Source organism: Macrotis lagotis, chromosome 8 (genome assembly GCF_037893015.1).
Source record: "Macrotis lagotis isolate mMagLag1 chromosome 8, bilby.v1.9.chrom.fasta, whole genome shotgun sequence".
In the NCBI taxonomy this organism is placed as follows: Eukaryota; Metazoa; Chordata; class Mammalia; order Peramelemorphia; family Peramelidae; genus Macrotis; species Macrotis lagotis.
Window position 1 is genome coordinate 15,793,436 of NC_133665.1, and position 13,093 is coordinate 15,806,528.

A 13,093-nucleotide genomic window follows, 5' to 3' on the forward strand; every position below is an offset into this window, starting at 1 on the left:
TGTGCTGTGTGCTGTGGCTGTGCTGAGAGCCTAGGTTTCACACTTGCTCTGGCAGAGGTCTCCCTGCTGATCTTCCAAGTTGTACTTGATGCTCCTTGGGGTGCAGGTTAGTAATCTGCTTCTGTCAGGAGCTGGCACTCCCAGGCACCCTGGGGCTGTTCCTGAGAGGCTGAAGTTCCTTCACTCCAACCCTGTGGAACACTTACTGCCCCTCCAACCCCATGGAACACAATTTCCCACTATTTTCCAGGTAAATTGGGCTGGAGAATTGCCTCACTGCCTCTTTTTGTGGGTTCTCTCTCTCAAAAATCTAGTTAGAGTCATAATTTTAAGGTTTTTGAAATATTTTGGAGAGAGCACCTAAGAGAGGCTCTTCTCCTGACACCATCTTAGCTCCTCCCCTAGGCACTGGACTTATAGAGTTGGTTGTCCTTCATTCTCAAGAGGACCAAAATGACATCACTATGTGGAGACCAGTTGGACTGTTCAGACCAATATGAGCTTGGAATGCTTTACCACAGGTTGGGCACAAATAGACCATGTGAATATTTGGGGAGGATTGTCTGAATCTACATTTTCTGTAGGGCATGCTAAGCTGAGCTGTCCTGTACCAGTATCTCCCATGTTGCATAATCAATTCCAAAGTTCTTAAGAGAGACCTTCAGTCCTTGTATTGTATTTTCTGAGCACCCATGTGAGCACTTGCCCTGTGTATGGTGTCCATAAAATAGTCTTTTTGGCAAGTGAATGTTTGGAACTCGAAAGAGGCCAGACAATTGGAGTTACTTGAGAAAGGACTTCATTATTTGGTATCTTCTCCTGCCAGGGGATCTTCAGAATCTTCCTAAGACAATTCAAATGGAAGTGATTCAATTTCCAGCATGGCAATTGTAGACTGTCCAGATATCACAGGCATACAACAATGAAGTCAGCACAACAGCTTTGTAGACCTTCAGTTTGGTAGTCAGTGTAATACCACTTTTTTCTCACACTTTCTTTCAGAGCCAGCCAGACACTGAGCTAGCTCTGGTAATGCATGCCTCAACTTCATTACTAAAGTATACACCTATGGAATGTGTTCTGCTGTGGTAAGTGGATTCATCCACAATATTCAAAACTTTTTTCATATACTTTAACTGATGATTCCACATATGGATGGTATTGCTGCCTTATGGAGCACCTGGGTTTTCTTCTTGTTAATTCTTTGACCAAAATGAGCAAAGCAGCAGAGAATCCATTCATCCTTTATTACATCTCAGCTTCAGAGAATGCATTGATGCACAACTATCTGCAAACAGAAGATCATGCACCAACACTCCATCTACTGTGATCTTGACTTGAAGTCTTTTCAAGTTGAAGAATTTGTCATCAATGTGGTAGCTGATCTTAATTCTATTCATCCTCATTGAAGGCTTCTGACAATATGATTGAAAACATCATGATAAAAAGCATGGGAACAAGTGCACAGCCTTGTATCACTTCATTGGTGTCTAAAGAAAGGGGATGGACAAAAGCACAGTCCTTGCTTTGAAGCAGCTCACATTCTAATGAAGGACACAGCTTGCAAACAATTATGTACATACAAGGAATATATAATTCATATTTTCATATGTATACTTTTACACATATATTGTTGTTGTTCTTCCTTTATCTTTTTGATTTTTTAAAAACAATATTTATTTTTCCAACAACATGAAATGGTAGTTTTCAGCAATCATTTCTTTTTGCAAGGTTTTAAGTTCCACATTTTTCTTCCTCCCTTTACTACCCCCTCCTCCTGAGTAGAGCAACTTAATATAGGTTATATATGTATAACTATGTGAAACATAAATAATTTATCAATCATGTTGGTAAAAGAAGAATCAAATTGAAATGGGAAAAAACATTAAAGAGGAAAAATGATAATATATAAAAACTTTTAAAAATTGAAGATCACAAGCTATGGTCTGCATTTAAACTCCATAGCTTCTTCTCTGGATATGGATGATATTTTCCATCACAAGTCTTTTTTAGAATTGTGTTTGATTATTGTATTGCTGAAATGAATAAGTCTATCATAGTTGATGAAAACCCAATGTTCCTGTTAGTGTGTACAATGTTCTTCTGGTTCTGCTCACTATACTCAGCATCAATTTATGTAAAATTTTCCAGGCTATTCTGGAGTCACATCCCTCATAATTTTTTATAGAATAACAGTGTTCCATTACATTCATATACCACCATTTATTCAGCCATTCTCCAACTGATGAGCATGCCCTCAATTTCCAATTCTTTGCCACTACAAAAAGAGCTGCTATAAATATTTTTGTACATAGGTGTTTTTTTTAACCTCGTTTTTTTGTGATGTATTTGTGATACAGACCTAGTAGTAGTATTGCTGGATCAAAAAGTATGCACAGTTTTATTACTCATCCTTCATTTTCAAAGAGAATCAATGATATTTTGACTTGGTATGAATTGTATGTACGTGAGGCAGACTTGTCCATTGACAGCCTCACTCTTCCAGGGTCATCAGATGACCTTGGCATCTTTAATGTCCGACCAAGCTCTAAGTTTTCCATAGCACCTACCTTCAGCTGCCTACATGACTGATGGAACAAATTGTTCTCATGTGCCCATTCCCAAGGGAAATCTTCACAAGATTGAGGTTGACACCCTTCTTACTCACTAGCCAATTGGTTACTGTCAACTTGATTTAGCCATCTGCCATGTTGATTTTATGGGGTTTTATAGGCTTCTTGGAGCCACAGGTGAAAAGCTAGATGAGAGGCAAACACCAAAGATGGATGAGCAGCCCTAAAAAGGGCTTATCAAGCTCTCATATCAGAGGACTCATATGTCCTATGTACACACATACACAAACATGTATATTTACAAATACATAGCCATTCATACATACATATATGTATATATGTGTATATATATGTATGTATATTGTATATATATATATATATATACACACACACATATATATGTATGTATGTATTATGAGAAGTAATCTTGGAAGGCACAGCAGTTGGTAAGATTGGCAAAGGTCTTCATAGACAATAGGATTTGAACTGAGTCTTGAAGGAAGTCCCAGAAGCCAGGAGAAAGCATTGTAGGCATAGGAGACAGACAGTGAACATGGTGGGAAAAGGGAATGTCATATGAAAGGGAAAAGGCCAGTGTTTCTGGCTCCTAGAGTCTGTGGAGGAAAAGATAAAAATGTTACAAGAATGGAAAGGTAATTTTGGGGAAATTCTCTCATCTTGGAAAAGCTTTATCTAACAGAGAGGGTCCAATGACTGTGGGTCAAAGATAAGGAGGTCAGAGTGATTTTAAAGAGATTTATTAGGATGCTAAGGAATCAGCTCTGGCTAATAGCAAATTAAGATTTTGGGGGGCACAGATTTAATTTTTATAACCTTCCAGTCCTATTTAGATTATACAGACAATCATCTACATTCTGCAGCAACTTAGAATGGATTAAGTAAAGCTTTTCCCAGGAGAGAAAGAGGGAGAAAAAGATCAGCCAAGGAAGAAAAGGGGAGTATTTGGAATGCAATGGGCAGGATTTATTAACAGAGTAAGAAAAACATTCCCTGTTCAAGGCCAGGAGACAAGGGAAAGAGACCAAAGACTTTTTTTCTTTTACAATTGTAAAAGAAATCCTTTCAGACAAAATTGCAGGGTCTCTTATCCAAGGATATCTAGTAGTTGTCATAACAGTGACTGAAACCTCTCCCTTTACTATGTCCTTACATGAGGTTGAGAACATTCTAATATATTAGGCCACTGAGTGTTTGGGAAAATATTAATATATCAAGATGTTACAAAACAGTGTGATTCTTATTTTTCCATGGTAGAAAGGGGCCAAATGGTAAAGGGTTTTAAATGTCAAACTGAGGATTTTCTATTTAATCTTGGAGACAGTAGGGAGAAATGGGAATTACTGAGTGGGGAGTGATGGGGAGAGGGGAGAGAGTGACAGTGTCAGCCTGGTGCTTTAGGAAGATCAGTTAAAAGCTGAGTAAAGGAGGGACTGAAGTGAGGAGAGTCTTGAGGGAGAGAGACCAATCAGAAGTCTATTAAAATAGGTCAGTCATGAGGCTATAAAGTCAAGGGTAGTGGTTGTGTTAGTGGAGAGCAGGGGGTATAAAAGAGTTAGAAGGTGGAAATGACAAACTTTGGCAGTGAATTGGTTAGTGAAGTCATCATGAGAGAAAAGTTGAGCTTGACACCAAGATTACTGATGTGACTAGGAAGATGGTAGCACCTTGGATGGTAACAGGAAAATTTGAAGAAAGGATATCCAAGTTGTTTATGAAGCACTATGGTTCAAGAGAAAGACTGGGGCTAGATATAGAGATATGGAAACTGTCTTTGTGGAAATGATAATTAAATCATGGAAGAGTGAGAGGGGATTGTGAATGGAGCCATAAGACAATTGATTTTTTTATACCCCCTTCCTGTAAAGGTAGAAAGTTATACCATACTTAATTTCTTGGTGCATTGGTGAATGGGATATGAGATTTGGGTTATCTAGCTATTCCTTATAGTTCTGCAGTATTTTGATAGTGTTGATCATCTCCTGGATACTTTCTTCTCTCAGTGTTTTGGTGAAACTGTTTTTTCCTCTCTTGGTTCCCTCCAAGCTCTCAGAGCATTTCTTCTCAAGCTCCTTTGCCGGATCATAACGCACATTATTCCATTCCTTAATTATTGAAAATCCTATACTAGAAGTTCTTTGTTTCTCTATATATCTTTTGTTTTGGCTTATTCATAGACTCTTACGGGTTTAATTATTATCTCTATGCTGATGACTTCAATGTCTATGTGTTGTCTCTTGTTCCCAACTACTTATTGGATATCTCCAGTTAGCTATTTTGTAAAATGAGCATCATAAAAAATACCTGAAGACCAAATGAGATAATATTTGTAAAGTGTTTAGCACTGTGTCTGGCACCTAATAGATGTTATATAAATGTTTGTTCTCTTACTCTCCATTTCAGTGTTTCAAAATAGAACTCATTATCTTCTCTAAACAACCTAGTATTCCAAATTTCCTTATTTCTCTAAAGGATGCTTTTATCCTTCCACTTACCTAGGATCATAACCTTAGAGTTGTCCTTGATTCTCCCTCACCTTCTCTATCCAGTTGCCTGGGGCTGTCAATTATACCTTCATAACTTATTTTTTTATCAGTTTCCTTTACTCTACCTCCATAGCCACTACCCTAGTTCACCTTTCTCACCTATATAATTGCAATGCTAATTGGACCACCAGTTTTCAGTCTCTACTTTCTAATCCATCCTCCATACAATTATCAAAATAGTCTTACTAAAATCCCTTTGACCATTTCACTCCCCTGCTTAAGTTTTATAGGTGATTTTTCTATTACCTGTAGGATAAAAATAAATTTTTCAGATTAGCACTGAAATCTTTTCAATCTAGCTTAATTTTGCATTTCATTCTTTCTTTTTTTTTAAACTGGGTTTTATCTCTGCCCTTTTCTCTAACATCACAGTCATTTTTGGATATATTCTATTGTTGCCCCCCCCCTCCATAATGAGTCTTTGTAACAAAGCAGAGGGAAGGAAACCTAAAGACATAATGATCATTACTGATATTGTGTGTATTCTACATCAGAATCCTCCAGTTCTCCAACAAGAACAACATTTTTCTCATGTTTTCTCCAAAGACCAAGACTGTGCATTGCAATCATTGCTTGCTTTTGATATTCTTTACATTTACTTTGTTATATATTGTATGTATTTTTTCAAGGTTTTGCATTATTTCACTTTGCATCAATTTATACATACCTCTTCATATTTATCTGAAATACTCATATATTCACTTGTTTTTATGTTACAAAATCATCCAATTGCCTTCATATACCACAGTGTTTTTCAATCATTCTCTAATTGTCGCCCACTTTGTTTCCAAGTTTTTGCTTTCACAAAAAAGTGCTGCTGTGACTCAGAGGTAGGAACTCTGTTTTAGAGGGAATCCAGTCTATCTTTCTAAGCTTATTGTGCATTGGTCCCCTTCCATGAATTAGCAAAACTGGCCTCTGCTACATCTTGAACCTGGTTCTCCATCTCTGTCTTTGCCCAAATTATTCTCCATTCCTGGAGAATATTCATATCTCCTTTCTTAGAATTCTTTTTTTTTTTAGGTTTTTTTGCAAGGCAAATGGGGTTAGGTGGCTTGCCCAAGGCCACACAGCTAGGTAATTATTAAGTGTCTGAGGCTGAATTTGAACTTAGGTACTCCTGACTCCAAGGCTGGTGCTTTATCCACTGCGCCACCTAGCTACCCCCCCTCTTAGAATTCTTAATGACCTCTAAGACTTAGCTTATATGCTATTCCTTATGGAAAATGATTAATAATTTCTTATCCTTATTTGCTTGGTGATCACAGTTTTCAAACCCCTCCTAAAATAATCATCTCTAGAATTAATCTGTTTACATGTTATATTCCCTGAAGTAGAATCTAATTTCCTTGAGTTTGTGTATGTTTAAAAAAAGTTTTTGTTATGTATTCCCATCACCAAGCACAATGCCTTATACAGAACAAGTGACTAATAATACTAGTTGGATTAAATTGTGAATACACATAATTTCTCCTTCTCCAAAATTGTGATAGCTTCCATTCTCTCCCCTTCTAATACTTGCAACTTCCCTTGATATACAACATAGATGCTTAGATAAACAAATCATATGGAGTTGGAAGAAGACCTAGTTCATTTTGATTTACATGACTAATCCTAGTTATTTATCTCATCTTCCTTTTTTTAAATTGGAGAACAAAGTTTTTGGGGCCTTCAGGTATCCCCCCTACTCCCATGTCAAAACTATTTCCCTTGAAGTCTTGTGAACTTTGTGGTTTCTCTGGGTTTTACCCACAGAATTGCCTGAACTAGTTTCTTTTCTGAGCATTTAGGTTCTTGGTTGGCTATCCTAAACTTCCTTTGCTCTTTTTAGAGTTTTAGAGTCTAAAACCTTCTTTGTTCCTATCTTATATTCCTGTCTGGTAAATTCAGAGTAAAATTTTTTTAAGGTATAAATTTCTTTCTATTTTATTTTGTTTTTGTTTTTGCTAGGCAGTGGGGTTAGGTGACTTGCCCAAGGTCATCCAAATTTCTTTACAACTCCTTTTTCCTCCCTCTCACCATTATGGTCAACTCAAGTGGGTGACAAGTTCTTTATTTTCATATCTCACTGTCTTTCTTGGGATCATTAATTTAAACATTAATATTTCCAGTTTTTTCTTAAAAATGCTATTACTGCTATTCTGATAATAAAACCAGAAGACAATAGTCAATAATTTTAAGTTTTCTGAAATAATTTTCAGAAGTAGGCATATGGCATAATGGATAAAGTACCAACCTGGGAATCAGGAAGGCCCTTCCTATAATACCTACTAGTTGTGTTGCTGTAGGTTAAGTCACTTAACAACTCTGGGCCAGATAGCTCTATAAGATTATAATAATACTTAGCCTTCATATAGCACTTTAAAAGTTGGCAAAATTCTCTCAGTTGATCCTTACAACAACTGTGAGAAGTAGGTTCTATTATTATCCTCATTTTACATGTGAGGAAACTGAGTTAGAAGATTTGTGACTTCCTTAGGATCATGTGGATAGTAAATGTCTGAATCTGAATTTGAACTCAAGTCTGCTTGACTTAAGATCCTCTGCTCCATCCATTGCATCACCAGCTGCCTCTAAATTGCCAAGAATATATTGATTGATGTGCATTGTTAGAAGAAACTCCTTGCCAGAAGCTCTCCATAAAAATGAAGTCAGAGAGTTGGTAATTTTTTTTTAACTTTAAGAACAGAGAATGAGAAAAAAAGTATGCTTTTATGTAATTCTAGACATTCATTGTTTACTGGTAGCTATACAACTAAAAATAGCCACAATGGAATTACATTTCTCTTAGGAACCAGGCTGGAAAAATGTCATGTATTTGTGAATCTGTTCAAAGCCTTAATGAAATAACTAGACTGTGTACTAATAATACCTGATTTAAGTATATATCTGGTTTCTATTCCAAGGTTCCCTTGAACTATAATTATTGAATTCAGTTCAAATTCATTTTATGATTTCAATGTGAAAAGCATTATGAAATGATTTAATATTAAAATAATAGAATTAGTTGTAATGTTTTGGTAATAAGGTCAAATTTAGGAATAGAAACCTTTATTAGCTTGAAATTGTAGTTGGGGGAGAGGGTAGGTGGAAATGTAGTTAACCAAGCAGTGTTGTAGACTTGATGGGGAGAACCTTTTGTTTATGATCTCTTCTGAGCAGTCATTTTGTTTTTATATACTTGTCCTGGTTTAGAGCTTATTTTTACCAATTAATACTTGAGATATAATTTAAAAAATATGATCAATAGCACTTTTCCAAACTCTAAACAGAATTATACAGGGGGACATTCCAAAGGTCAGTTAGAAATGAATTTTAAGATTTTTAATTTTTGCTTATATCATTTTTAAAACTCTACATTGTTAGGAATTTGGTTCATACTATTTCATTGTGATTGTTAATATATACCATCTTTTCTTATTCCTCAGATTTTTTTTAAAAATTGCCCAGATAAAGATCATTTACATTAGTCATTTGAAAATGGAATCACCCGCATATATGCATTATGAGTCAGTTGAGAATAGACTTATTATCTGAAAAAGTAATTATCAATCATAGAGGCAAAAGAAAATTTCATCCTTAAAAACTAATCTTTCTGGGGCAGAGCAGTTGATAGAACACCAGCCCTGGAGTTAGGAGGACCTGAATTCAAATTCGACCTCAGACACTTAATAATTACTTAGCTGTGTGATCTTGGGCAAATCACTTAACCCCATTGCCTTGCCAACCCCCTCCCCTCCAAAAAACCCCAATCTTTCTCTTGGAAATATGTGAATTTGATGACATGATTTTTAAAAAATTCTACTTTTTGACTGACTAGTACTCAGTTCCAGGAAAGAAAAAAGATGTAAGCAGGAAATTGAGAAAGTCAATTACCTACTCAACTGCATCATATCAAAGGTCTTTCTTGAAAACTGATAAGGAATCTTGTATGTGTTGCAATTAACCTTTTTTTTTTTTATTGATTTGAAGAAAGTCATGGGGCTTCCTGTGGGAGAAATACTTTAGTTAGATAAGCTTTGTTGAGCTTTTTCATATTCTTGCTATATTCTTTCTAGTTTCCTACCTAGGGAAAATAAACTGAGCACAGAACTGCCAACAGAGAGAAGGGCTTGAGCAGCTCTTTTTTGTTAAATTAAAGCAGATTCATATGTGTTAGCTTGCCTAGCCTAACAGTATAGACAATTCAGTAACTCAAAAATTTTTTATTAGTTTTTCCCATATAGGTGTAGGGGATATAAAAATGAGACTGGATATTCTCTCTTCTCAAGTAGTTTGTAATCTAGTAGGGAGGAGAAGACATATACCTTGTAATCCTTCTGTCAGAGACTCCCTTTCAATATGCAAGATCTGGAACTTTTCATTTATTTGGCTTATTGTCCCACATCCAGTTGGAACTGGGGAATGATAGAATCTTCTTCTTTTTAAATGTTGTATTTTTATTTATTTTATTAAACATTTTTTAATTAATTTTTTCCAGTTTTGAAAGTAACATGTTGAATTTGAGTGATAGAATCTTACACTTTTCTCCAAGGGTTGCCATCAACTCCCCTTCTATACAAAACTTAAGATACACTTAAAAACAGTCAAACAATAAAATTAATAGATGCATAAAGTATGTGAATTTAAACACAAAGAGAATCGTGAGGCACTGCCCCAACAGTCCCCATCAGAGGCCAGTACAAGTGTTATTAATTTATAAAGCTTACCTAGGTGGAATGTTAATAAGGGAAAAGATGAGTTTACTGTTCCCCATTGCTGTCTGCTTTCTACTTCTGTTATCTCCTTTCAGATCTCAGCAGGTAGTGGCCACTCCCCACAGACTTGCTTGCTGGTTTTTATATTTCCAGCTCCTATGGATTAGCTCTCTATACCGGTTTAGTTCTACTTTTTGCAATTTACTTCCTTCAGAGATTCAATGGTATATGGTTCCTCACACCCTCCCCAGGAGATGGACTCTTTAGCCACTGTCCCATATAGAGTGATCACTCTTAAGCACCTACCTTATCCACCTTTGGTTTGAAAACTCTTCAGAGTCAGAATGACAATCTTCTGTGTATGCATGGGTTCCATAAATTCTTGGATTTTCTTCTAGAAGACTTTCAAGACCTTCAGGGAATGCTTCCTTTTTTGCAATGTGCAAATGAATTTCTATTTTCAACCCTATATTGAATATATAGTAAATTAGTAAAATTCACTTCCTTCCTCCCACCACCCCCAGTACCCATTTGATGTGTTACTTATATCAACATTTGATGTGTTGCTCATATCAACATTTGCCTACCTATTAGAATGTATGGAAAGTCCCTCACTCTCCTCAAGTCTCCTCCTTTCTCTAGTCTTTTCCTGAGGGAATTGGGTCAGATTATTCATTATTAGGTTGCTTGAAAGATCAACAAAAAGGAGGGAAGAATGGAGATAACTTTCTCTATTGTAGGCACTAGATTTGGAGAACTATAATAAGTTGTTGTCATTCAGGTGTGTCTTACTCTTCATGATGTCTTGGACCATAGCACTTCTGACTTTCCTCTCCTGTACTATCTCCCAAAATCTGTCCAAGCTTATATTTGTCATTTCCAGGATACTATTTGGCCATTGCATCCTCTGCCATGCCCTTTTCCTTCAATACTTCTAACCATCAGAGTCTATTCCTACAAGTCCTTTCTTCTCATAATATGACCAAAATATTTAAACTTTGGTATTTGACCTTCCAGTGAATAACTTGGATTCATTTCTTTAAGTATTGATTGATTTGATCTCTTTGCTGTCTAGGAATTCTCAAAATTCTTCTCCATCCCCACTATTCAAAGTATATGTTCAATATGATCCATATGTGTTCATAGAAAAGATCCAAATAGAGAGGCATGAGAAGTCTGAGAACAGAAAGATCACTTTTAGCTGAGGAGGTCAGTAAAGGTTTTATGGAAGTAATATCCAAACTGATAGGTGGAGGAATTACCTCCCTTCATATGCCACGTGTAGGGGAGATGGTGTGGGTAAAGGTACAGAGATATGGTAGGACAGGACAAAATTGTTTGGAAACAGGGAAGATTTTGTAGAGAAAGTAGCATTGCTTGTGGGCTTCAAAGGATGGACTGGAATAAACTTATTTATTTTTTAAAAAATTATTTCATTTTTAATTTTTTTTAACATTCATTACATTTTTTAAATTTCAAATTGTCTCCCTTTCTTCCTAACCATTTCCTGTTCCCCCTTGAGAAGGCAAACAAATTGATATAGATTATATGTGCAAAACATATTTCATATTAGCCATGTTGCAAAAGAAAACAGACCCCCCCAAGAAAAAGCAAAGCAAATTTTTGATTTTTGATTCAGACAGTTCTTTCTCTTGAAGCAAATAGCATTTTCCATCATAAGCCTTCACAATTATCTTGGATCATTGTTTTGCTCAGAATAATCATTTACAGAGTCATTTACAGTTGATCAGAGTGCAATATCATACAATGTTTCTGCTCACTTCCTTTTGCTTTGGTTCATATAAGTTTTCTTCAGCTTTTGACTTCATTACAATCATATATCACAACTTGTTTAGCTATTTGGTAAGAATTTAACAACAGTGAAAAGAAGACATTATGGATATGATCTAACAGATTAAGTAGCTTGCACTTTTTTTTTTCAGTTGGCTATGGGGAGATCCTAAAAACTTTTGAGAAGAGTGAAACAATTAGATGACTCCATTAAGAGAAATATTTCCTTCTTCTATTATTAAGAGGAATGACAATAGTGTGAATGCTAAGAGAGGGAAAGACTAAAAGAAGAAACTCTTGTATAGGATGAATGACTCAACATTTCTGGTTAGATGTTAGAAAGAAATGAGGTATTCATAGGTCATTGAACACTTAACACAAGGAAACAAAGTTATACAATAAGGATACAGAACCTCTTAACCACCCCATCCCAATACTTTTCATTCGAAAACACAGGATAATTTTATATGGGCTTCAGAAATCCACCATGTCCAAGGGCCTAGATTCCATGTTTTTTTATTTCCTTTGATGGCTTTCAGAACAGCCAGGACCAATCAAATTATAGGGACAGCTTTGCCTTAGGTCTACCCCATGTTGACTTGAGCCTGGAGAGTATAGGGCAAGAATCTGGGGCTCATCACACAGACCAATAAGGTTGTGGGGACATCTTTGTCATCGTTCAGATGAAAGCCAGGCTGTGGGTGTGAGGAAAGAAGCTACGTTAGGGAAATGCTGGTCCCATTATATCCTGTTAGAAGGTTATAGAAGTTGCTTAGCCAATATGTTAAGAAGTTTGGGACCAGAGTGATAGAGATAGAAGGTGAAATAAAGAGACGGATATGAAAGATATCAGAGCAATAGAATCAATGGCCTCAGCAATTGTTTGGGAATGAGGAATGGGAATGAGGGAGAAGAAACACCAAAGAGGATTCCCAAGATTTGCAATCTGGATGATTGGGGGAATGGTGGTGCCATAAATTGGGACAAGGAAATTAGGAGGAGGAGAAGGTTGGGAGTGGGTATGATTAATAGAAGCAGCCAGTGAGTGTTGGATTTGTTCTCAGGAAGACAAAGTCCTGAAACCTTGACTGACACTAGTTGTATGATCTTGGAGAAGTCACTTAACCTCTGTCTTTCTTGTCTTTCTCAGCCAACTTCCTAGGATTTATTTACTAAGTTAATGTTGAGAGTTCCCACAGGGAGTTATAAAACCAGTCAATTAACGAATATTAATTAAGTGCCTACTATGTACCTGTCTTATGTAAGTTGCAGCCAACCTTTTGTTAGTGATTGGTCTACCTCTACTTTGTTTCTTTGTATGTGCATTGACCAAACTGCAGATCTTTTGTGCATTCACCACTGACAAATTCAGTTTGGGATAGTTTAATTTAAAGTGCCAATGGGTCATCCTAGTGATGATATCAGGCTGGAAGGTTGACACATGGGATGTAACTAAAATATGGTAAAT